The sequence below is a fragment of the Panthera uncia genome, chromosome X (assembly GCF_023721935.1).
Source record: "Panthera uncia isolate 11264 chromosome X, Puncia_PCG_1.0, whole genome shotgun sequence".
Classification (NCBI taxonomy): domain Eukaryota; kingdom Metazoa; phylum Chordata; class Mammalia; order Carnivora; family Felidae; genus Panthera; species Panthera uncia.
The window spans coordinates 64,430,986-64,458,757 of NC_064817.1; the positions used below are offsets into that span (position 1 = coordinate 64,430,986).

The 27,772-nt window shown below is 34.1% G+C and overlaps 1 pseudogene; it reads right to left on the reverse strand.

Annotated features, from left to right (window-relative positions):
• Positions 1–1,767: 1,767 nt before the first annotated feature.
• Positions 1,768–27,772, reverse strand: LOC125931337 (40S ribosomal protein SA-like; annotated as a pseudogene).

Sequence of the window (27,772 nt, forward strand, 5' to 3'; positions counted from 1 at the left end):
ATAAAACTAGTCAATATTTTTCTGTAAAAATGTCATTGATAGTAATTGGTGTATTTATATTTTCTGTATCTTCCTGATTCAGTCTTGGTAGTTTGTATGTTTCTAAGAAATTTTCTTAGAAACAAATTTTCTTAGAAACAAAAATTCTTAGAAATTTCTTCTAAATTGTTCAGTTTCTTGGTGTACAGTTATTCATAGTAGCCTCTTATGATTCTTTGTATTTCTGTGGTATCAGTTGTAATGTCTCTTTTTCATTTCTAATTTTATTAATTTGGTACTCTTCTTTTTTTCTTGGTTTATCTAAATAAAGCTTTCTGAATTTTGTTTGTTTTTTCAAAGAACCAACTCTTAGTTTAGTATTTTCTATTTCCTGTTCTCTATTTCATTTATGTCTGCTCAAACCTTTGTATATTCTTCTTTCTGTTGGCTTTGAGCTCCATTTATTTTTTTCTTTCTAGTCCCTCAAGGTGTAGAATTAAATTATTTGTGATTTTTCTTGCTTCTTAAAGTAGGTTTTTATTACTATTAACATCCCTCTTTGTAATTCTTTTGGTGTATGCCACATGTTTTGGTATATTGTGTTTTCATTTTCATTTGTCTAAAGATACTTTTTTTATTTTATAGTCAGAGAAGATACTTGATAAAATTTCAATCTTCTTGAAATTGTTTAGACTTGGACTAACATATGGTTTATCCTAGAAAACGTTCCCTGTGCATGTGGGAAGAATGTGCCTTCTGCTCTTGATGAACAAAATGTTCTGTATATGTCTGTTAGGTTCATATGGCATATAGCATTGTTCAAATCTACTGTTTCCTTATTGATTATCTGTCTGAATTACCTATCCATTGTTGAGAGTGGGGTATTAAAGTCCCCAACTATTATTTAATTATTTATGTCTCCTTTTAACTCTGTTATTTTTTGCTTTATGTCTTTAAATGCTCCTATGTTGGGCACATACATATTTATAATTACTATATATGTATGTGCTATATACATATAATTACTATATATAGCTACTTTTGTGTTACCATTTGCTTGAATTTTTTTCATCTCTTCACTGTCAGTCTATGTATGTTTTTAAGGCTAAAGTGATTAGCTTGTAGGCAGCATACCACTGAATTTTGTTTTTCTACCCATTCAAACATTCTGTCTTTTGGTTGGAGAATTTAATTTATTTTCATTTGAAGTAATTATTATCTGTTAATGCTTATTGCCATTTGTGATTTGCTTTCTGTTTTTTTCATATATCCATTGTTCTTTGTTTCTCATCCTGCTGTCTTTTGTGTGTGTGTTTTGATGTCTTATGGTACCAATACACTTTGACTTCTCTATCATGCTATTTTGTGTAATTACTACAAATTGTCTTGTAGTACAATTTGTCTTATCATGAAGCTTATATAAAGCATTTTAATATCACAACATCGTTTTTTAACTTAATAACAACTTAACTTCAATAGAATTCTTAAGTTTTATACTTTTATTTTTGTTCCTCCTCACATTTAAGATTATTGGTGTTATAATTCATGTAATTTTATATTGTATAACTAATAACAGATTATTGTATTTATGGCTATTTTTACCACATTTGTTTTTTAACTTTGAAATTACAAAGTTGTAAATGCATTATGTACCACTATTACCATATTATAGAAACAAAATTTGACTATATTTTTGTCATTACCAGGGAGTCATACACTGCCTTCATTTGTTTTTATGCAGATGCAAAATAAGCACATTTTAAAATGTTTTACATCGACTATCTGCAGTTATTCCATGAGGTCATGTCCATGCTGACACCACTGCTGCTGAGTGTCCTGACAGGATTTATCCAGCAGCTCCCAATGCTGGGTGGCCAGATCCATTCCATGCTGCCATAGGAAGAGCTTGGGACCATGATTTATAGCCATTGGGCTCACCTCCCTGCTTTCTGTGTTTCCTCTTACCACTGGGCTGGGTACTGTCACATCTAGAGAACTACAAGAAGTGGAAGTGAAGGGGTTTGTCCTGTCCCTTACCCTGTGACTTGACCACCCCCAGCCTGTCTTGATCATGTCTGCTGCATTCTTGACCAGCTTTCCCTGGATCATGTCCTTCAATTACAGTGACCTCCTCTGCAATCATGACCTCTCAGTTTATCCGTGGTGACATCCTGGGACCACATATATTGGTCTATAAGGTTCTGCTCAGTAGGGTCCTCCTTGTAAAAATAAGTCTACTTAAACCTTAAAAATTTCTTTAAAAATGTTCTGCATCAGTAACCATAAAAGGATGCCAATTAAAATCACAATGCCATATTACTATACACCTTTCAAATTGGATAAATAAAAAAATGTGGCAATATCAAATATTTTCATGGTTGTTGAGAAATAGTACCATTTATAGAATGCTGGTGAGAAGGTAAAATGATACATTTTATTTTGAATCCACCACTTTGGAAACCAGTTGAGAAGTTTATATTAAAACTAAGCATAAAAATCTCAAATGAGGCAGCAACTCTTTCACATTTATCCCATAGAAATGAACAGATTCACACAAAAATCTGCACATGAATGTAAATGAGCAAAAGAGAGGATCTCTCTGTATTATTGATTACAGAGGCATGTTAATCTGCAATGATCATAAATTAAAAGATTTTAAAAAATTATGCCAGCAATATAAAATATATTTGTTCATTCTCTTTTAGCATAAACTTCTATTGGAGAATCCCTGTTTAATTTAAGATTGTATATTCTTTGATGGCTGGCATTTAGCCTTAGACTTTTTTTTAAATTAACCGTAGTAACTATAGCCATACTAGTCGTTGCTTGTTTAGTAGTTATTGGTGTATATAGTACAATAGAGTATTCATTAACATTAAATAATTAATTTGACATTGAATGCTAACTCTGTGTCATATATTGCAGTTGCTTACGTAGATAACAGGATCCTTGCATCTCTTGACATCACAATCTAGTAGGCAAGACAGTATTGCAAACAGATAAATAAACAATGTCATAGGTTTTAATGGATACACACAGAGGCTACTGAGAGAGCCCTATCAGGAGAGAAAAGTGTAATGAGATTTAGAGAAATCATCATAGATTAGAAAGATAAAGTTGAATATTGTAAATTCTCCAGGTGAAGAAAAAGGTGAAGTGATCGCTGATGGGAGAAATAATATTGGTATATGAAAATATTATGAAAAAAGTTTGCTGCAGGATTTTAGAAGTAATATAGAAAGAAGCAATATAGAAATATGGTATAGCTAGAGTGTAAATGTCAGAAACAACAACAACAACAACAACAACAACAACACTATTATAAACAGAGAAGCTAAGCATGGATCATATAGTGAAAGGTCTTGTATCCTGGGATAAAGCCGCCCAAGAATTGTGAGAAGACATAAACTAGGGTAAAAACAAACAAACAAAACAGATGGTCCTATTTGGCCAGCGACTATTCTGATTTTAGCACAGACAATCCCATATCCTGGGAAGCCCCTAGTCACAGACAAGCTGGGCAGGTCATTGCCCACTAGTATGTTTCCTGAATTGTATTTAGAAAGATAACTCACTATAGCCTTAAGTTAAGCCACAGTGTGGAAGAATGAAAAAGGGGATGGAGGCAGGAAATTCAGTTGGGAGAAAATTACAATTTCAATATAAGATTTCTTCCTCATTATTAGTAATTTTTAATGGTTCTCTGCCACACAGATCAAAGTACTGGGGCCTTACAAACAACTCAATAATACAATTTTAAAATAAGTAATTCTAGTGTTAGAATCATGTGTAACATTGTTGATGAGAAGTCAATACTTTATTTCTTTCATTTCAGCCTTCCTGAAAAGCATATTAATAGAAGGCTGACCATTGCATGTCTAAGAGTTGAGTAAACTGTACCACGTATATCTGGGCAATCTTCATGTGAAGCATATTTAATTAACATAGGAAGGTACTTTATAGATAGAGTGCTCTTACGTGCAAAGTTTTCACATGGAAAAGATTATGCCTTGTTTGATTTTTTACTTTCAGATGGAGTAGTCAGTTTTTAACCCAAATTAGAATTATGTGTAAATTATTATAAAAATAAATTCAATGAAATTTAAAGTCAGAAAAAAATTAAGGCATATTTGGCTATAATTATGAGATGTGCTGAAACTTTAATCTCTAAGTAGTTCAAAAGCTTAGCAGAGATGCAAAGAAGAAAAATAATGTTCAAAAGCTTCATTCAAAGATGTAGATTTTATACAGTCTATGGAGAGTGAAGCACAGCATACCCATTTCACAAGAACTGAAAGAGTCTCTCATATGGCACATATATTTTAGTAATATTGAAAACTATAATGTAAATTATGCCAATAATTTTTAAAAATCCCACGTTTTAGACGGATAGAAAATTAAAATAAACTTTACCTTCATTATAGTCCCACACCCTTGAGGAAATTACAATAACCTTTATAAATTTTACTAGGCTGCTACAAACACACATATGTATATACTTATATCTGCACAAACGGAATCATATTATACATATTTTTCAAAAGAGCCTTTCTTTTATCCTTCTAGTTAAAGTTGAAACCTCATTTGACATTTGTTAGTTCTGCATTAAGTTTCATAGACTGAATATTTAGAAAGCTAGACTGTGAATAGACAGGGTCACCAAATCAGTTGTTTTTCAGTGGAAATTACTGTTTTCCTTTTTCTCAACTTACTGTTTGATCCCTAGGCAGTCAAATGAACCAGCTGTGCAATCAATCTACATTACTTAAAAAGACTGTAAAAAATATTATTTTGACTCTTTTTTGATCTTTTTTTAATACATAGAAAAGACCACAATCAAAGCATTCATTCATTAATCAAATATTTATTAAGTATATACCATGTGTCGGGCACTTAGATGTGAAGAAAAACATGACGATCACTTTTATAATATACTACACAAATAATTATTATCACCATTATTTTTATTGTTACCTCTAAAAGTTTGTCAGCTTACATGTCCATCCTAAACAATGAAATTTACTTTTGTAACTTGGGAATTCACTTTAAATATATAATTCTTGTAATCTTATACTTCCTCAAGAACTAATATATTTTTCATATAATATCAACTACCCTCCAGTTCTTATTATTAAATAAAATACATAGTTTATTTAGATTTCCTTAATTCTCACCTAATGTCCATTTTCAGTTTTAAGTCCCATCCAAGTTATCATTTAGTTGATATATCTCTTTATGTTGCTCTCATGTATCATGATGTGTTATTTTATCAATATTTTAAGGTTTATTCATTTTATTGTTTTTTATTTTTTCTATTTATTATTTATTATTTTATTTGTTAATTTACATCCAAGTTAGTTAGTATATACTGCAACAATGATTTCAAGAGTAGATTCCTTAATGACTCTTACCCATTTAGCCCATCCCCCGTCTCAAAACCCCTCCAGCAACCCTCTATTTGTTCTCCATATTTAAGAGTCTCTTATCTTTTGACCCTCTCTCTGTTTTTATATTGTTTTTTCCCTTCCTTTATGTTCATCTGTTTTGTATCTTAAATTCCTCGCATGGGTGAAGTCATACAATATTTGTCTTTCTCTGACTAATTTCGCTCAGCATAATACCATGTAGCTCCATCCATGTAGTTGCAAATGGCAAGGTTTCATTCTTTTTGATTGCTGAGTAATACTTCATTGTATATATATACCACATTTTCTTTATCCATTCATCCATCAATGGACATGTGGACTCTTTCCATACATTGGCTACTGTTGATAGTGCTGCTATAAATATTGGGGTGCATGTGCCCCTTCGAAACAACATACCTGTATCCCTTAGATAAATACCTAGTAGTGCAATTGCTTGGTGGTAGGGTAGTTCTATTTTCAGTTTTTTGAGTAACCTCCATATTGTTTTCCAGAGCGGCTGCACCAGTTTTCATTCCCACCAACAATGCAAAAGAGATCCTCTTTCTCCGCATCCTCACCAATATCTGTTGTTGCCTGTGTTGTTAATGTTAGCCATTCTAACAAGTGTGAGGTGGTACCTCATTGTGGTTTTCATTTGTATTTCCCTGATAATGAGTGATGTTGAGCATTTTTTCATGGGTCACTTGGCCATCTGGCTATCTTCTTTGGAGAAGTGTCTATTCATGTCTTCTGCCCATTTCTTCACTGGATTGTTTGTTTTTTGGGTGTTGAGTTTGATAAGGTCTTTATAGATTTTGGATACTAGCCCTTTATCTGATATGTCATTTGCAAATATATTCTCCCATTCTCCCGGAATGGGAGAAACTATTTTAGTTTTGCTGATTGTTTCCTTTGCTGCACAGAAGCTTTTTATGCTGATGAGGTCCCAGTAGTTCATTTTTGCTTTTATTTCCCTTGCCTCCAGAGACATGTTGAGTAAGAAGTTGCTGCAGGTCAGGTCAAAGAGGTTTTTGCCTGCTTTCTTCTCGAGGATTTTGATGGCTTCCTGTCTTATGTTTAGGTCTTTCGTCCATTTTGAGTTTATTTTTGTGTATGGTGTAGGAAAATGGTCCAGGTTCATTCTTCTGCATGTCGCTGTCCAGTATTCCCAGCACCATTTGCTGAAGAGACTGTCTTTATTCTATTGGATATTCTTTCCTGCTTTGTCAAAGTTTGGTTGGCCACATATTTATGGGTGTATTTTTGAGTTCTCTATTCTGTTCCATTTATCTGAGGGTCTGTTTTTGTGACAGTACCATACTGTCTTCATGATTATAGCTTTGTAATACAGCTTGAAGTCCGGGATTGTGATACCTCCAGCTTCAGTTTTCTTTTTCAAGATTGCTTTTGCTACTCAAGGTCTTTCCTGGTTCCACGCAAATTTTAGGATTATTTGTTCTAGCTCTGTGATGAATTCTGGTGTTATTTTGATAGGGATTACATTGAATATGTAGATCGCTTTGGGTAGTATTGACAAAGTTGCAGGATATAATATCAATGCACAAGAATTAGTTGCATTCCTATACACCAATAATGAAGCAACAGAAAGAGAAATCAATCCATTTACAATTGCACCAAAAAACATAAAATACCGAGGAATAAATCTAACCGAAGAGGTGAAAATCTATGCATTGAAAACTATAGAAAGCTTATGAAAGAAATTGAAGAAGACACAAAAAATGGAAAAATAACGTTTATTCATTTTAGAGAGACAGCACACAAATGGGGGAATGGCAGAGGGAGAGGGATACACAGAATCCAAAGCAGGCTCCAGGCTTTGAGTTGTCAGCACAGAGCCTGACAGCAGGGCTTGAACCCACAAACCAAGAGATCATGACCTGAGCCGAAGTCGGACACTTAACCGACTGAGCCACCCAGAAGCCCCATCTATCATGATGTTTAAAAATTAATTTAACAGAAAATTCACATAAAATACACTTATCTGTTTAAAAAAGTTTATTAGCATTTTTTTAAATTTGAGCATAGATGACACACAATAATATATTGGTATCAGTTATACAAACTGATTCAACAATTCTGTATGTTACATTATGCTCAACACAAGTGTAGGTACCATCTGTAACTATGTGATGTTATTATAATGCCATTGTCTATATTCCTTCTGCTATACCCTTAATTCCTTGACTTATTTATTCCATAAATGGAAGCCTGTAGCTCCCCCTCTCCTTTACCCATTTTGCCCATGCTTCTATACTCTCACCTGTGGAAATCATCAGTTTGTTCTCTATATTTATAGGTCTGATTCTGCTTTTCAATAGGTTTATTCATTGTTTTGTTGTTTAGATTCCACATATGATGGAAAGTTTAGATTCTACATATGACAGAAATTACATGGTATTTATCTTTTTTTCTGTATGACATATTTGGCTTAGCACAATGCCTGCTAGGTCCATTCATGTTGGCACAAATGGCTAGATTACATTATATTTTGTGGCTCAGTAATATTCAATTTTACATCTATCATCTATCTATCTATCTATCAATCATCTATCTTCTTTTTTTCATTCATTTATTAATGGACACTTGAACTGCTTTCATATCTTAACTATTATAAATAATGCTGCATAGGGGCACATATATCTTTCCAAATTAGTGTTTTCATTTTCTTTGTGTAAATACCCAGTAGTAGAATTACTGGATCATATGGTATTTTTATTTTTCATTTCTTAGGAATGTCCATAATATTTTTCACAGTGGCTATACAAATTTACAATCCCAGCAACAGTGCATGAAAGTTTCTTTTTTACCACGTCCTTGCCAACACTCATTCCTGATCTTTTTTATGGTAGCCATTCTGCCAGGTATGAGATGATATCTCACTGTGGTTTAGATTTGCACTTCCCTGATGATTAGTGACACTGAGCATCTTTTTATGTGTCTTTGTCCATCTGTATGGCCAAAAGTATCTATTCGGGTCCTCTGACAATTTTTAATTGGGTTATTTTTTTTTCGTGTGTGTTTTGAGTGGTATAAGTTCCTTACATATTGTAGATATTAACTCCTTATTGGATATATCATTTGCAAACATCTTCTCCAATTCAGTAGGTTGCCTTTTGTTTTGTTGAAGGCATTCTTTGCTGTGCAGAAGCTTTTTATTTGGATGTAGTCTCAATAGTTTATTATTCTTTATTTGAGTACAGTTGACATATGGTGTTACATTAGTTTCAGGTGTCTGGCGTAGTGATTTGCCAAGTGTTTAAACTATGCTATGTACACTACAAGTTTGCTTTTGTTCCTCGCCTTAGGAGATATATATATAGAAAGCCAACCACAGCCAATGTCAGAGAAATTACTGACCATTTGTCTTCTAAGGGTTTTATGTTTTCAGGTCTCACATTTTGAGTACATTTTTGTGTTTGATATAAGAATGTGGTCCAGTTTCATCCTTTCACATGTAGCTATGCCACATTCTTGTATAAACACAACTTCTATTTAGTTTCAAAATATTTTCATCATTTTGAACTAAAACTCCTTACTAAGTAGTTTCTCTTTATTTCCTTTCCCCATATCTCTACCACAAAGTAGAAAAAACACCTACCCGTATTACTTATCTGTGAACTTATCTATTCTAGGTATTTCATTCAAGTGAAATCATAAAATATGTGACCTGGTATGCCAGACATTTTTCATTTAATACAATGTATTAGAGTTTGATCCACATTGTATCATGCATTCCATTTTGTAGTAAAATGATATTCCCTTATATAAGATAATAAAACGTAATATATATCACCATGTTTATTCATTCACACATGATGTATAGTAGTAATTGCACATTTTGGATATTGAAAATAATGTTTATGTGTGTATGTGTATTTACGTACTTTTTAAAGTACCTGTTTTTAATTTTGGAAGTCATAAACCTTTGAGTGAAATTGCTATGTGATAACTCTGCTTAATTTTAAGGATCACTTTATCAAAGCAAGTGAAGTATTTTACATTTCCACAAGTAGTATAATTACAGTTGTTCAAATTTATTCACATACTTGCCAATGCTTGCTTTATTTCCACTTTATATAACTGTCTGAAGGAGTGTGAAGTGGTATCACATTGTGGTTTTGATTTGCATGTAGCTAAAGACTAGTGACATTGAGTTTCATTTCATGTGCTTTTGGGAAATTTGCATATTTTTTCGTGAAGAAATATCTACTCATGTTTATATTCATTTATTAAAGTTGCCTTATTGTAGATTTATAAAAGTTTTTTAAAATATATTATAGATACTAGATTCTTAATAGACATATGATTTGTAGATAGTTTCTCACATTATGTAGGTTTTCATTTTACTTTCTTGATAATGTTTTTTGACATTTTAAATTTGAACTTAAATTTATCCATTTATTTTTGTTGCTCTTGCTTTCAGTGTCATATGTAAACTCTTACTGCCAAATTCAGGGCCATGAAGATTTTCCCCTATGTTTTCTCATCAGAGTTGTACAGATTTACCTGCTGTGTTTAGGTCATTGATCCATTTATAATTAATTTTTGTATATGATATGAGGTAGAGGTCCTTTATTCTTTTTATGTGTATATGTTTGTTTACAAGTACCACTTATTGAAAAGACTACTTTTTTCCCTCACTGAATGTTTTGGCACCCTTATTAAAAATCAGTTGACTATAAGCCTGAACCAACCACAGAGACTCACTAATGGTTCATATTCAACAGTAAAATTATAGGCACTATCTGACTGTGGATCCCAAAGATTTTGGAAGAATGTATTCACCCATGTACAACAGCAGAAAACCCCTTCCACTCACAGATGCTACCAACAGGCCCTCCTAGAATTCCAGACCAAGCTACCTGCTGAAGGCCTTCCCCTGCAGATGTCAGCCTGTGGAGACAACAAGAGGTGACTGTTACTGTAAAATGTAAATTCACTAGTGAAAAGATTTAAGAAGTATAAAAATTCAGGAAAACAACACCATGAATGGAAATTAATAAAGTTTCAGTAACTGACTTTAAATAAAAGATCAGTGAACTGCCTGACAAAGAATTAAAACTAATAATCTTAAAGAAACTCAGTAAGATAGAAAAGAACACAGACAACTAAACAAAATCAGGTAAACAATAGATGAATAAATGGAGAGGATCAACAAAGAAATGGAAACCATAAAACAAAACCAAATCAATACCCTAGAGTTGAAGAATGACTGAATTAAAAAATTCAAAGGACAGTTCAACAGCAGACTTGATTTATTAACAGAAAGAATTATTGAACTCGAAGACGTCATTTGAAATTACCCAGTTATAAGAGCAAAAACTAAGAAAAAATAATGTAAAAATATTTAGAAAGCTTATGGGACTTGTGGGGTCCCATCAAAAGAAACAATATATGTGTGATGAGAGTACCAGAAGGAGAGAAGAGTGATAAAAGGGAAGAAAACTTATTCAAAGAAATAATGCATAAAAAACTTCCCAAATTTTGGCAGGGAAATGGACATCCCAATTCATGAATATCGAAATTATGTAAATAGGTTGCAACTAAAAAGATCTTTACAAAGCAAATTGTAATTAAATTGTAAAATGAGAAACCCAAAGAGAGAATTTTGAAAACAACATAAGAATGATTTGTCCCATATAACAGAACTTCCATAAGAAAATCAGCACATTTCTCAGCAGAAACCATGCAGATAAGAAGGGTATGGGATAATATACTTAAACTACTAAAAAATATCTTGCCAACCAAGAATATCATAACCATCAAAGCTACCCTTCAAAAATGAAGGAGAGATAAAAACATTCAAAGGTAAACAAAAGTTGAAGGAATGCATCACCTCTTGACCTACCTTAAGAGAAGTGATAAAGGGCGTTGTTCAAGTTGAAACAAATAGGCAGTAAACAGAAACACGGAGATGTATGAAAGAACAAGTCTCACTGGTAAAGGTATATATATAAATAAATACAGAACTTTCTAATTTTGGAATGGCAGTAGATAAATGATTTTTAACCCAAATATAAAAGTTAAAGAGCAAAAGTTTTAAGACTATAATGACAAATATTTCATGATGAAAACAAAATATAAAAAGGGGTAAACATTGAGGGGCACCTGGGTGGTTCAATCTATTGAGCATCCAGCTTTCGTTCAGGTCATGATCTCGGGGTTTGGGAGTTTGAGCCTTGTGTTGAGCTTCATGCTGCCCATGAAGAGTCTGCTTGGGATTCTTGCTTTCTCCTCTGTCTTTTCCACTCCCCCACTTGCACTTTCTCTCTCTCTGTCTCTCTCTAAAAATAAATACACTTTAAAAATGAAGTAACTGTTGATATCAATACCATAAACTGGGTGGGGATATTAAAAGTGTAGAGCTTCCATATTTGATAAAATTTAAATATCTATCATCATAAAATAGACTATAAGAGGTTCAGTGGAAACACAGTAGTAATGATGAGGGGGAAAAACTATGGTAGATACACAAAAGATAAAAAGAACCTAAGTCTATCACTTAAAAACACATCAGGGTGGCTTAGGTAGTTAAGTGTCTTTCACTCAGGTCATGATCTGGTGATTCAGAAGTTCAAGCCCTGCATTGGGTTCTGTAGTGACAACTCAGAGCCTGGAGCCTGCTTCAGATTCCGTCTCCCTCTTTGCCCTTCTGTTCATGCTATGTCTCTCTCTCAAAAATAAACACTCATCATCAGGGAAATACAATTCAAAACCACAATGAGATACCACCTTACACCTGTCAGAATGGCTAACATTATAATACAGCTCCTGCAACAACAGATGTTGGTGAGGATGCAGAGAAAGAGGATTTCTTTTGCATTGTTGGTGGGAATGCAAGCCGGGAATGCAAGCAGCCACTCTGGAAAACAGTATGGAGGTTCCTCAAAAATTGAAAATAGAACTACCCTACGACCCATCAATTGCACTACTAGGCATTTATCCAAGGGATATATGTGTGCTGTTTCGAAGGGACACAGGCACTCCCATGTTTATAGCAGCACTATCAACAATAGCCAAAGTATGGAAAGAGCCCAAATGTCCATCGATGGATGAATGGATAAAGAAGATGTGGTATATATATATATATACATATATATATATATATATATGTATATATATATATATATATAATGAAGTATTACTCGGCAATCAAAAAGAATGAAATCTTGCCATTTGCAACTATGTGGTTTGAACTGGAGTGTATTAAGCTAAGTGAAATTAGTCAGAGAAAGACAAAAATCATATGACTTCACTCATATGAGGACTTTAAGTGACAAAACAGATGAAAATAAGGAAGGAAAACAAAAATAATATAAAAACAGGGAGAGGGACAAAACCTAAGAGACTCATAAATATGAAAAACAAACTGAGGGTTACTGAAGGGGCTGTGGGAGGGAAGATGGGCTAAATGGGTAAGGGGCACTAAGGAATCTACTCCTGAAATCATTGTTGCACTATATGCTAACTAATTTGGATGTAAATTTAAAAAAATTAAATTAAATTAAAAATAAATAAATAAACATTAAAAAATAATTAAAAATACACATTAAACCACAAAGACTGCAAAAGAACAAGAAAAATTAATACAATGACAATTGCTTCTTATTTATCAATGATGACATTAAATGTAAATGAATGAAATTTACCAGTAGAAAAACAAAGTGATTGAATGGATTTTAAGACCCAATGAATAATCCAATTTACAAACAGACAGAAGACATGAATAAACATTTTTTCCAAAGAAGAAATACAGATGGCTAATAGATGTGAAAATGTGTTCAACATCACTGATCATCAGGAAAACAGAAATCAAAACTACAATAAGATATCACCTCACACCTGTAAGATTAGCTAAAATCAACAACACAAGAAACAACATGTGTTGGTGAAGATGTGGAGAAAGGGAAACCATCTCTTAGTGTTGGGAATGCAAACTGATACAGCCACTCTGGAAAACAGTATAGAAGTTCCTAAAAAAGTAATAAAAAATAAACTATCCCATGATCCAACAATTGTATTACTAGGCATTTACCCAAGGATACAAGAATACTGATTTGAAGGGATATATGCACCCTGATGCTTATAGTGGCATTACCTACAATAGCCAAATTGGCACAGCCGAGGTGTCTACTGATTGATAATGGATAAAAAAGAAGTGATATATATATATATATATATATGTATACATGTATAATGAAATATCATTCAACCCTCAAAAAGAATGGAGTCTTGCCACTTACAACGACATGGATGGAGCTGGGGAGTGTTATGCTAAACAAAGTAAGTGAATCAGAGAAAGACAAATACCACATGAGTATATTGAATTTAAGAAATAATCTGGGGGGCCCTGGATGGCTCAGTCTGTTGAGCGTCCGACTTTGGCTCAGGTCATGATCTTGCAGATCATGTGTTCAAGCCCTGCATATGTCAGCCCTGCTGACAGCTCAGAGCCTGGACCCCTCTTGGAATTCTCTCTCTGTCTCTCTCTGTCTCTCTCTCTCTCTCTCTCTCTCTCTCCCTCCCTCTCTCTCTCTGTTCCTTCCCTACTTGCACTCTGCCATTCTCTCTTTCAAAAATAAATAAACATTAAAAAAGTAAGAAATAATGTGGAATTTAAGAATAAAATGAACAAAGGGGAAAAAAGAGAGAGTGAGGCAAACCAAGAAAAACAGACTATTAACCATTGAGGACAAACTGATGGCTACCAGAGGGGGTAGGTGGGGGGGGGGGTGGATAAAATAGTTGATAAGGACTAAAAATTGAACTTATTTGTGATGAGCACTGGGTGTTGTATGAAAGTGTTGAATTGCTATATTGTACACCTGAAATTGATATTACACCATATATTAACAAAATATTATTTAAATAAAAGCTTAAAAAGAAAGAATACCTAAATATATGCTGTGTACAAGAGACTCACATCAATTTAAGGACACACATATCCTGAATTTGAAGGAATGGATAAAGATATTCTATGCAAAAGGCAAACAAAAAGAGCAGGTGTGGCTATAATTCTATCAGGTAAATCATATTTTAAGTCAAAAATTCTCACAAAAGTCAAAGAAGGTTATTACATAATGATAAAGGAACCAATTATAGAGGAAGATATAATAATTAGACATTGATTTGATCCAATAGAAAATCTCCTAAATATATAGAGCAACACTGACATTTAGGGAAGGATAAATAGATAGCAAAATAATAACAGTGGTAGACTTCAATACTCCACATTTAATAATGGATAGGTCATCCACTTAGAAAATCCATTATGAAATTGCAGTCTTTTTAAAAATTTTTAAAGATTTCATTTATTTATTTTGAGAGAGAGAAAATGGGGAATGGTCAGGGAGAAAAAGAGAGAGAGAGAGAGAGAGAGAGAGAGAGAAAACCCAAGCAGTCTCCATGATGTCATTGTAGATCCTGATGCAAGGCTTGATCCCATGAACTTTGAGATTATCACCTGAACTGAAATCAGGAGTGAGATGTTTCACCAACTGAGCCATCTGGTGTCCCAGGAAATGCAGTCTTGAAAAATACTATAGACCAAATGCACCTTACAGACATGTACAGAACATTCCATCAGACAGCAGCAGAAAACACTTTCTTTTCAAAGGAGCATGGGTCATTCTCTAAGTTTGATTACATACTAGCTCACAAAACAAGTCTTGGAAAATTAGAGAAGTCAACAATCACTCCAAGTATTGTTTCCAAACACAATGGAATAAACATCATAACAAGTGCCCTCATAATACCCATCATAGGCCAATATCCTTGATAAACTGAATGCAAAATCCCCAAATAAAATATTAGCAAACAGAATTCAGAGCCATATTAAAAATATTATATGCCATAAACAAATGTGACTAATCTTTGGGAATCAAGAAGTATTCAATATAGGCAAATCAATCAATGTGGTATGCCACATTAATGGAATAAAGAACAAAAGTCTTGATTAATTTAATAGATGTATGAAAACCATTTGGCAAAACTCAACAAAGTTTCATTAAAAAACAAATTTGCAATAAGGTAGGTCTAGAATGAACTTACCAAACACTGAAAAGGCCATATATAAAAAGGCCACAAAAAAACTTGATCAGTGGTGAAATACTAAAAGTCTGGAACTTGCTCATCTTTCACAACTATAACTACTTACTCACTGAGCAACTACGCCTCATATGGCCTTTCCCCATCCCCTGATGATCACAATTATATTGTCTATTTCTATATATTTGACTATTTAGAGGCATTACATAAGATCAATCACACATTGTTTGTCTTTTTGTGTCTGGCATTCACTTAGCATAATATTCTCTTAGTTTATCCATGTTACTGCAAACAGTAGTATTTTCTTTGTTTAGGCTGCATAATATTCCATTTTATGTATAGACTACATTTTCTTTATTCATCTCTTGACAGATCTGCTGATCTGATTCTGAATCCTGCAATACGACATAATATTTCCATATCTAGGCTAATGTGAATAAGTGCTAAAATGTACACTGGATATCTATTCAAGATTCTAATTTCAATTCTTGATTTACATTTCCCTAATCATTAGCAATATTGAGCATCTTTCCATATACCTGTTGTCCTTTTGTATGTTTTCTTTGGAGAAAAGTAGTTCAATTCCTTTGCCTATATTTAATCAGGTTGTTTGCATTTTTTTGCTATTGAGCTACAGGAGTTGTATATATATATATACATATATATATATATATATATTTAAATTGCCTTTTATCAAATATATGGATTATAATTATTTTCTTCCATTTCATAGACTGCCTGTTGTTTCCTTTGCTGTTCAGAGCTTTTAAATTTGATGCACTCCTACTTGCCTATTTTTACTTTTGTTGCCTGTGCTTTTGATGTTATATCCAAGAAATTTGCCAAGACCAATATCAAGAAGCTTCCTTCCCCCTTTGTTTTCTTGGCGATTTTTACAGTTTCAGAAATTACATTTAAATCTTTAATTGAAGTTGAGTCAATGTTTAATGTATGGTGTAAGATAAAAGTCTAATTTTATTTTCTTGGTATAGATATCATGTTTGCATTATACCATTCGTTGAAGAGACTATCTCTTCTACAGTGTGCATTCTCAGCACCCTTCTTGAAGATTAATTGACTATAAGTTTATATCTGGCCTCTACTTTTTGTTCCATTGGTCCACATGTCTATTTTTAGTACAATACTGCTTTGACTACTGTAGCTTTTTACTATATTTTGAAATTAGGAAATGTGATATAGTCAGCTTTTGTTTTCTATTTGCTTAACATTGCCTTGGCTATTCATGATCTTTTGGGATTTCATATAAATTTTAGAATTATTTCTTCTTTTGAATGATTTCTATGTTTGTAAAAGTTGCTTCTGGAATTGTGATGGAGATTTCACTGAATCTGTAGATCACTTCAGGTAGTAAGGATGTTTAACAATATTAATTATCCCAATGTATGCACATGAGATGTTTCTCCATTTATTTGCATCTGCTTTAATTTTTTTTTTCCTCAGTGTTTTATAGTTTTTAGTTTACAAGCCTTTTACCTCCTTGGTTAAATGTATTCCTAAGTAATTTATTCCTTTTGATAACCAAATGGGATCACATTATTAACTTCCTTTATGGATGGTTAATTGTTAATGTATAGAAATAAAACTAATTTTTACATCGTTCTTTTAAATCCTGCAACTACTGAATTTGCTTGTAGTTCTGACAGTTATTTTGTGCACTTTTAAATTTTTTTGATGTTTATTTATTTTTGACAGAGAGACAGAGCATGAGTGGGGGAGGGGCAGAGAGAGAGGGAGACACAGCATCCGAAGCAGGCTCCAGGCTCTGAGCTGTCAGCACAGAGCCCGACGGCGGGGCTCAAACCCACGAACCGTGAGATCATGACCTTAGTCAAAGTCAGACGCCCAACTGACTGAGCCACCCAGGCGCCCCTATTTTGTGCATTTTTAAGGTAATCTGCATATAGGAATATGTCATATATAAGCAAAGATAATTTAACTTTGTTCTTTCTCATCTGGATGTATTTTATTTATGTTTTTTGTCCAACTGCACTGACTAGGATTGCCAGTACTAAGTTGAATATAACTGGTTAGATTGGATATCCTGGTCTTGTTCCTGATCTTATAGGAAAATCTTTCAAATTTTCACCACTGAGCATGATGTAAGTTGTGGACTTGTCAAATGTGGTCTTAATTTTTATTTCTTCTCTTCCTTCTTTACAAGCGTGGTTTTTTTTAACATGAAAGAGTGCTGAATTTTGCCTAATAGTTTTACTGTATCTACTGAGATATACATGTCATTTTTATCCTTCATTATGTTAATGTAATGAATCATATCGATTGATTTACATAGTTTGAACCTACCTTACATTTTTAGGATAAATTGTATTGTTCATGGTGTAAGATTTTTTAAAATATTCTTTTGATTTTTTTTTTTTTTTTTTTTTTTTTTGCTAAGAGGATGAAAGTGCTTGCTGTTCTCTTTGGATAAATATTAAGAAGCACAACTGCTGGAAAATATGTAAAAGTAATATTTTGTTCAGTAAAAATAAAGCAAAATTAAACACCAAACTGTCCTCTGAAGTGGCTGTACCATTTTGCATTTCTAACAGCAATGTATGAGAATTGCTGTTTTTTCTTCTTGGCGGCACTTGGTATTTTGAGAATTCTCAATTATGGCCATTCGAATAGGTATATAGTCATATCACATTGTTGGTTTAGTGTTCATTCTCCTGAAAACATATGATTTAGATTACATATTCATGTGTTTATTTGTTATATGTATATCTTTTTGGTGAGGTTTCTGTTAATGTCTTGGCCCATTTTTACATTGACTTGTTTGTTTCCTTATTATCGAATTTTAAGAGGTTTTTATGTATATTTTGGATAACAGTCCTTTACAGATGTCTCTTTGCAAACATTTTCTCCAAATATATGGTTTGTCTTCTCATTCTCTTGACAATATCTATTGCAGGGCAGAAGTTTCTAATTTTAATGAAGTTACTTTATCAATTATTTGTTTCATGATTGTGACTTGGGAGTTATATCTGAAAGGTCATTTCAAACCCAAGGTCATGTAGGTATACTCATGTTTTTAAATTTAGATCTGTGGGGCACCTGGGTGTCTCAGTTGGTTAAGCATCCAACTTTGGCTCAGGTCATTATCTCATGGTTCATGAGTTAGAGCCCTGTGTCGGGCTCTGTGCTGACAGCACAGAACCTGGACCCTATTTCGGATTTTGTGTCTCCCTCTCTCTCTACTTCTCCCTCACTCACGTTCTCTCTCTCTCAAAAATAAAAAAAAAACAATATTTTTGTAATAAATAAATAAATAGATTTATATCCTTGAGTTAATATTTGGGCAGCGTATAAGTTCTGTGTCTGGATTAAATTTTTGCATGTGATTGTACAGATGTGCCGGCACCATTTGTTGAAGACATCATCTTTGCTTCATTGCATTATTTTTCTCCTCTGTAACATATCAGTAAACTATATTTTTGGTCGTCTATTTCTGGACTCTATTCTGTTCTAGTGATCTATTTGTCTATCCTTTAACGATTACCACACTGTCTTGAATACTGAAGCTCTATAGTAAGATTTGAAGTTTCGCAATTTCCAGTTTTCAACTTTGTCTTCTCTTTCAAAATTGTGTTGGCTATACGAGGTATTTTGGGTCTCTATATAAACTTTAGAATTAGTTTGTCAAAACCCATAAAATACTTTGCTGGACTTTTGATTGGGATGGCATTGAATCTATAGATCATTTTGAAAATAACTAAAATTTTGGCAATATTGAGTCTCTTATACACTAGCTTTCCGATTCTTTGATTTCATGCACTGGAGTTTTGTAATTTCTTCACATAGATCTTATATATAATATGTTAGATTTATACAGATGGATTTCAGTTTCTGAAGCTATTGTAAATGTTATTTTTAAAATTTTAAATTCTAATTATTGTTGATATATAAGAAAGCAATTCACTTTTGTATATCACCTTTGTATCCTACAACTTTGTTATAATCATTTATTAGTTCCAAGATTTTTATTGTTGTTGTTCATTCTTTCATATTTTTGACATAGATAATTATTTAATCTACAAAGGTAGTTTTATGTCTTCCTTCCTAATATATATACTATTTAGTTCCTTTTTCTTGCTTTACTGCTTTAAGAAGGACTTTCAGAAATTGTTGAAATGAAGTGGTGAGAAAGGTTATCCTCATCTTGTACCTGATCTTCAAAGGAGAGCTTTGAGTATCTCACCATTAGCTATGATGTTAACTGTAAGTTTTTAAGACACTGTATCATTTTGGTAAACGTTCGTCTCTATATCTAATTTACTGAGAGGTTTTACTCATGAATTGGTGTTGAATTTTGTCCAATGATTTTTCTGAATCTTCTGATATGATCATGTGTGTTTTTTCCTTTTACTGTCTTTTCCTTTTGGATAGTGTTAATTAATTTTAGAATGTTAAAATAGTTTTGCATACCTGGGGCAAATATTGGTCATGATACATAATTATTTTCATATGGTTTTTATTTTAATTTACTAATATTTTTTGAAGAACTTTTACTTCTTTGTTCCTGAAATACACTGGTCTGTAGATTTGTTTTCTTTTAATGCCTTCCTCTGAATTTAGTAATAGAGTAATTTTGGCCACATAAGTGAGATAGAAAATATTTCTTCCCATTCCATCCTCTAAATGAGACTGTAGAGAATTACTATAATTCGTCCATAAATATTTGGTAGAATTTGCCATCGAACAAAAATGGGCATGGTGCTTTCTGTTTTGAAATTTGAATAATTATTGATTCAATTTGTTTAAAATGTATCATCCTATCTAGCTCATCTGTTTCTTCTTGTGTGAGTTTTGGAAGATTATGTTATTCAAGGAATTAGTCTATTCCATCTAGATTATCAACTTTGTGGGGATATGGTTTTTACTAGTATTTTTTCATTATCCTTTTAACTTACCTGGGATCTGCAGTTGTATAACCTATTTAATTTCACTTTTTTAAAGTTTTAATTAAATTCCTGTGAATTAACATTAATGTAATATTAGTTTCAGGTGTACAATTTAGTGATTATTCATTTACATACAACACTTGATGCCCATCACAACTGTTGCACTCCTTAATCCCCATCACAAAAATAAACCCATCCCCCCACTGACCTCCCCTCTATTAACCATCATTTTGTTTTCTGTAGTTGAGTCTGTTTCTTGGCTTGCCTCTCTCTTCCCCCGCCCCCATGATCACTTGTGTTTTTTCTTAAATTCCACATATGAGTAAAACCATATGGTATTTGTATTTCTCTGACTGACTTATGTCATTAACATAAAAATCTCTAGCTCCATCCATGTCTTTGGATATGGCAAGGCTTTATTTTTTTGTATTGCAGAGTAGTATATATATATATATATATATATATATATATATACCAATTCTTTATCCATTTGTCACTTGATAGACATTTTGGTTCTTTCCATAATTTGGTTAATGTACATAATACTGCTATAAATATTCGAGGTTCATGTATCCCTTCAAATTAGTCTTTTTTTTTAATTCCTTGGGTATATGTTAGTAGTATTATTGGAAGATCAAAAGGCAGTTCTATTTTTAACTTTTAGAGGAACCTCCATACTATTTTCTACAGTGACTGCACAAGTCTACATTCCCATCAACATTGTAAGAGGGTTCTTCTTTCTCCACATCCTCACTAACACATATTGTTTCTTGTGTTGTTGATTGTAGCCATTCTTGTGGGTGTGAAGTGATACCTCATTATAGCTTTGACTTGTATTTTCTTTTTTTAAATTTTTATTTAATGCTTATTTATTTTTGACAGAGAGAGAGACAGAGCATAAGCGGGGGAGGGGCAGAGAGAGAGGGAGACACAGAATCCGAAACAGGCTCCATGCTCTAAGCTGTTAACAGAGCCTGACACGGGGCTCAAACTCACTGACCACGAGATCATGACCTGAGCCAAAGTCGGAGGCTCAACTGACTGAGCCACCCAGGCACCCTGACTTGTATTTTCTTGAGGATCATTGATGTCGAGCATCTTGTCATGTGACTGTTGGATATTTGTATGTCTTTTTTGGGGGGGAATGTCTGTTCATGTCTTCTGCCCATTTTTAATTAGATTATTTGGTTTTGAAGTGAAGAATCTTATGAGTTCTTTATATTTTTTGTATACTAACCCTTTATTGGATATGTCAATTGCAACTATATTCTCCCATTACATAGGTTGCCTTTTACATATGCTGAATATTTCCTCCAGTTTGAAGTTTTGTTTTTTTTAATGAAGTCCCAATAGTTTATTTTTGTCTTTGTTTCCCCTTTCCTAAAAAGACATACCTTGTAAGAACTTTCTATGGCTGGTATCAAAGGGATTACTGCCTGTGTTTTCCTCTAGGATTTCATGGTTTCCTGTCTCACATATAAGTCTTAAATCCATTTTGAATTAATTTTTGTGTATGGTGTAAGAAAGTGGTCCAGATTCATTATTTTGCATACTGCTGTCCCATTTTCCCAACACTATTTGTTGAAAAGCCTGTTTTTTTTTTTGATTAGATATTATTTCCTGCTTTGTTGAAGATTAATTGACCATATAGTTGTGGGACCATTTCAGGATTCTCAGTTCTGTTCTATTGATATGTGTGTCTATTTTTTTGTGCCAGTCCAATACTGTCTTGATCACTACAGCTTTGTAATAAAACTTGAAGTTTGGAATAGTGATGCTTCCAGCTTTGCTTTTCTTTTTAAAAATTGCTTTGGCCCTTTAGTGTCTTTTGTGGTTCCATTCAAATATTACAACTGTTTGCTCTAGTCCTGTGAAAAATGCATTAGTATTTTGATTGGGATTGCACTGAATGGGAGATTGCTTTGGGTAATATATACATTTATAGATATAGATATTACAGATAGTTTTTCAATACATGAGCATGGGATGCTTTACATTTCTTTGTGTCATCTTCAATTTCTTTCATCAGTGATTTATACTCTTCAGAGTACAGGTTTTTACTCTCCTTGGTTAGGTTTATTCCTAAGTACCTTATGGGTTTTGGTGCAATTGTAAATGAGATTTATTCCATGATTTCTCTTTCTGCAGATTCATTGTTGATGTATAGAAATGCAGCATGTTTGTGTATGTTGATTTTGTAACCTATGACTTTACTGAATTGTGTATAAATTCTGGCAATTTTTTGTTGCAGTCTTTCAGGTTTTATATATATAGTACCATGTAACCTGGAAATACTAAAAGTTTGTTTCCTTGCTGATTTGAATGCCTTTTATTTATTTGTGTTGTCTGATTGCTGTGGATAGTACTACCAAAACTGTCTTAAATAACAGTGGTGAGAGCAGACATTCCCATCTTGTTCCTGACCATAGAGGAAAAGCTCTAGATTTTTCTTCATTTGTTGATTTTCTGGTTGGCCTGTTCATTATTTAGTGTCATGTTGTTTTACCTCTATGTGTTTGTGTTATTTTCCTTTTCTTTCTTGTTTTGAGCTCAAGTTTCATACTTCTGTGTTCAGAAAAATATGTATGGTATAATCTCAATCTCTTTGTACTTCTTGAGGCTTGAAATGTGACTTGTACTATGTGATCTATTCTGGAGAATATCCTACGTGCACTTGAAAAGAATGTGTATTCTGCTGTTTTACAATAAAATATTCTGAATATATCTGTTAAGTCTATCTGGTCCAGTTGACATTCAAAGCCATTGTTTCCTTGTTGATTTTCTGTTTAGATAGTCTGTCTATTAATGTAAGTGGGGTGTTAAAGTTCTCTATTATTATTGTATTATTATCAATGAATTATTTTATGTTATATATATATATACATATATATATATATACACTCCCATGTTGGATGCATAAATATTTACAATTGTTAGATCTCCTTGTTGGAGTGTCCCCTTTATGATGGTATAGTCCCATTTTTCATCTCTTGTTATAGTCTATTTTTTAAGTTTAGTTTTCTGATATATATATTGCTACTCTGTCTTTTCATGTCCATTTGATGTAAATGATTCTTCATACCCTCATTTTCAATCTGCAGGTGTCTTTAGGTCTAAAGTAAGTTTCTTGTAGGTAGCATATAGATGGGTCTTGACTTTTATCCATTTGGATGCCCCGTGTGTTTTGACTTGAGTGCTTACTCCATTTACATTCAAAGTAATATTGATACATGGGTATTTAGTGTCATTTTATTTCTTGTTTATCATTGTACATGGAGATTTTCTCTGATACTTTCTTGTCTTTGTCACTTTTGGTCTTTCCATCCGACTCATAGAGTCTTCTTTAATATTTCTTGCCAGGATAGTTTAGTGGTCATGGACTCCTTTAGTTTTTGTTTGTCTGGGAAACTCTATCTCTTCTTCTATTTTGAACCATAGCCTTGCTGTAAAGAGCATTATTGGGATGCAATTTTTCCTATTGATCACTTTGAATATATCATGCTACTCCCTTCTGGCTTGATAAGTTTTTGTTGAGAGATCTTTTTATTTTTTTATTTAAACATTATAATGTGTTTTTTTTTTTTTTTTTGACAGAGAGAGAGAGAGAAAGAGCATGAGCAGGGGAGGGGCAGAGAGAGAGGGAGACACAGAATCTGAAGCAGGCTCCAGGCCCCAACCTGTCAGAACAGAGTCCGACTTGAGCTCAAACTCACAGACCGCGAGATCATGACTTGAGGTGAAGTCGGATGCTCAACCGACTGAGCCATCCAGGTGCCCCTGTTGAGAAATCTTAAGCTAGTCTTATGGGTCTTCCCTTGCAAGTTAAGGACTTCTTTTGTTTTGCCACTTTTAAGATTTGTTTCATTACCACTTTATTCTGCAACTTTAATGGCAATATATCTTGAGGTGTGCCTGAGTGGCTCAGTTGCTTAAGTTTCTGACTCTTGATTTCAGCTCAGGTCATGATTTCCTGGTTTGTGGGATTGAGCCCTGCATCAGGCTCTGTGCTGACAGCATGGAGCCTGCCTGAGATTCTCTCTCTGCCCTTTCCCTGTGCACATGCTCTCATTCTTTCTCTCTTTCAAAATAAAGAAACTTTAAAAACAAATTATTAAATAAAAAGTCTTGATGTTTGCCTGATTTTGTTGATTTTGATGAGAATTCTATGTGCTTCCTGGATCTGGATGTGTATTTCCTTCTGAAGATGAGGGATGTTTTCAGCTATTATTTCTTCAACTAAACTTTCTGCCCCTTTTTTCCTGTGTCTTATTCTGGGACTCCTATACTAAAAATGTTATTACATTTTATGGAGTCACTGATTTCTCTAAGTCTACTCTTGTTTATTTATTTATTTTATAAGGAGAGAGAGAAGAGAGGAGGGGCAGAGAGAAAGGGAGACAGAGAATCTGAAGCAGGCTCCAGGCTCTGAGCTGTCAGCACAGAGCCTGATGTGGGACTCAAACCCACAAACTGAGATCATGACCTGAGCTGAAGTCAGACACTTAAGCAACTGAGCCACCCAGGAACCTCTAGTTCTTTACTTCTTTTGTTCAGCTTCATTATTGTCCATTATTTTATCTTCTCTATCACTAATACATTACTCTGCTTTTTCCAGTCTGGTGTTTATTGCAGCAAGCCAGTTTCCAATCTCATTTGTTGCATTTTTCATCTCTTATTCATTCTTTTTAAAAACTCTTTTATATCTGTTGTGTTTCACTGATGTCTTCTTTTCTCAAGACCATTAAATATCATTATGATTTTTGCTTTAAATTTTTCTTTAGGTATTTTACGTCTATCTGTTTTTTTCTAGATCTCTGTCTGGGGTTTTGTATTGTTCTTTCATTTGTTTTAAATTCCTCAGTTTTGGTATTTTGTTTAAGTTTCTGCCTTCTCTGTGTTAGAAAACTCCATTATGTTTCCTGCTTCTCAGGGTAATGGGTTTAGAAAGAAGAGGTCACATAGTGCTCAGGGTCAGGAGCTTCATGCAGTGTCTGTGGTTTGTGCTGTGTGTGCTCTGCTACTCTATTCTGACTTCTCTTTCAGGCCAGTCATCTGCAGAGGCTCTCCTTGCCTGATGTGGGCAACGTTTGGTCCCTGGGCTGAATGTGGTGACTTTTAACTAGTTGTGCTCTGGTCTGATTGATATGCTTGTGAAATGAGACCTGACACCCATTCTACCAGAACCACGGCCCTTCAGAACTCTCTAGACTGGAAATGTGGTGTGGTCAGGGGTTTGTCCTGATCTTCTGAGGGGAATGTCCTGCCATGCTGGGACTGAGTCAAGCCTGACTGAGAAGGGCAGTCCTTCCAGATCACAGGTGGTGGAGCTCAATGTAAACAAGTTAGGCAGCCAGTGTCCAAGCTAAGCAGCTTCCTTCAGGTGGCTCTGTTTATGCCCAATGGTGGGGGGAATTGTCCCCAGACAGCTTCTTTTTTCCTTGAGAGGCACCTTGTAAATGCTGCCTCTCAGGGAAGCTCCTAGAATATAAAATATCTTCTCTGTGTGCCCCGAGCATTTTTCATATTGCTGTTTCCATGCTGTCTGCTCCCATGATGTTTGCTTTCATTATTTCCAGGGGCAGCGCAGTAACCTCCAGACCCTATTCCCAGTCTTCTGACCTTTAAAACTCCAGGTTTTAGATACATGGTGTGGACAGAAGCATGCTGATCTTCTGGAGACCAGCATGCTGGGGATGAGACAAACTTGACCAAGAAGGGCAGTCTCACCAGAACACAGGGAGATGGGTCTTGGTGTAAGCAAGTTAAGCAACCAGTGCGGTCTTTTCTGAATTTCATGCAGGTTTTAAGATTTTTTGTCTTTGAAAAATGCCACTTAAATTTTGATAGGAATTGATTGATTTTGTAATCACATTGAGGAGCATGAATACTTTAACAATATTTTGTCTTCAATCCATGAACTCAGAATGTCTCTATTTACTTGTGTCTTCTTCAATTTCTTTTATTAATGTTGTATAGTTTTAATTGCATAGGTATGTCAACTTCTTGGTTGTATATATTCATAAGTTTATTATTTATTTTCATTCTACTGTAAATGAAATAGTTTTCTCAATGGCTTTTACAAATATGTCATTGTTAGCATATAGAAACACAACTGAATGTGCATATTAATCATTTTATCCTGTAACTTAACTAAATTCACTTATTATAATAGTCTTTTAGTAAAGTCTTTAGCTTTTTCTATATGTATGATGATGTCTTCTGCAAATACAGTTATACTATATGTTTTCCAGTTTGTGTGCCTTTGATTTTCTTTTATTGAATAGTTATCTGGATATTACTACCAGAAATAGAATTGATTAGAATGAACATTCTTTTCTTGTTTCTGACCTTAGAAAAAAGGTTTTTAATTTTACACCATTGAATGTAACATTTACGGCCTTGTCATAGATAGCTTTTATGTTGGGATATATTTCATTCATTTTTTAATATTTTTTCAACTTTTAGAAACTGTTTATTTTCCATTAACCTTATTTCTTTTTTGTTTCTCTGTACAAAAGCAGCTTCAGACAAGTCAGTGATTGTTCCTACCTATTCAGTAGCCCGAGCAGTGGGAGCTGCAGACCAGTCTTCAGTGGCAGGCCGAGTGCTCCAGTCCTCAGTAGGGAATTGCTGACTAGGCACAGAGGGCACCTGCATGCCTTCAGACCAGTTTGTGACTTCAAGTTGAGTAACAGTGAACTCAGGAATTGGAACAGTCCATTCACCCTGAAATTATTCCTTGGTCACAGCCTTTATGGCAGCAGCTTGCTTTTCCTTTTCAATCTCTTCAGGATCCCTATAGAAGGAGAGATCAGGCATGACCTCCCATAGGTGTTCACAGGAAATGGTGCCACACATGCACAGAACTTCCTGGGCCAGCATCCACCACGTCAAGCCCACCGAGTGAGCTCCCTTGTTTTTGCAAGGGATGGCAATGTCCACATAGCGCAGAGAGTCTGTGCTGCACAGACCGGTGGCAGGCAGGTTAACATTAGAAGCTTCTGTGAGTGTTCAGCCCTGGGATCAGTAACCACCAGAAGTCTTGGCTCCCAGAAAGCTGCCTGGATGTTGTTAGTGAAGGTTCTGGGAGTGAAGCGGCCAGCAATAGGAGTGGCTCCAGTAGCAGCAGCAAACTTCAGCACAGCTTGCTGGCCAGTATTCCGGGATGATATGACACTGACATCAGCTGGATTTTCAATAGCAACAATGGCATGAGTTGCCAGCAGAATCTTCTCCTAAGGTTCTCTTCAGATTTATGATGTAAATACCATCACTTTTCCTTTTTTAGATGTGCTGTTCCCTTTGGAAGTCAAGGATGGTGCCATCTAAGTGGGTTCCTGCTGCAAGAAATTTGAGGACATTGTCCTTCATTTGCAGGACATCAAGGGCTCTGGACAT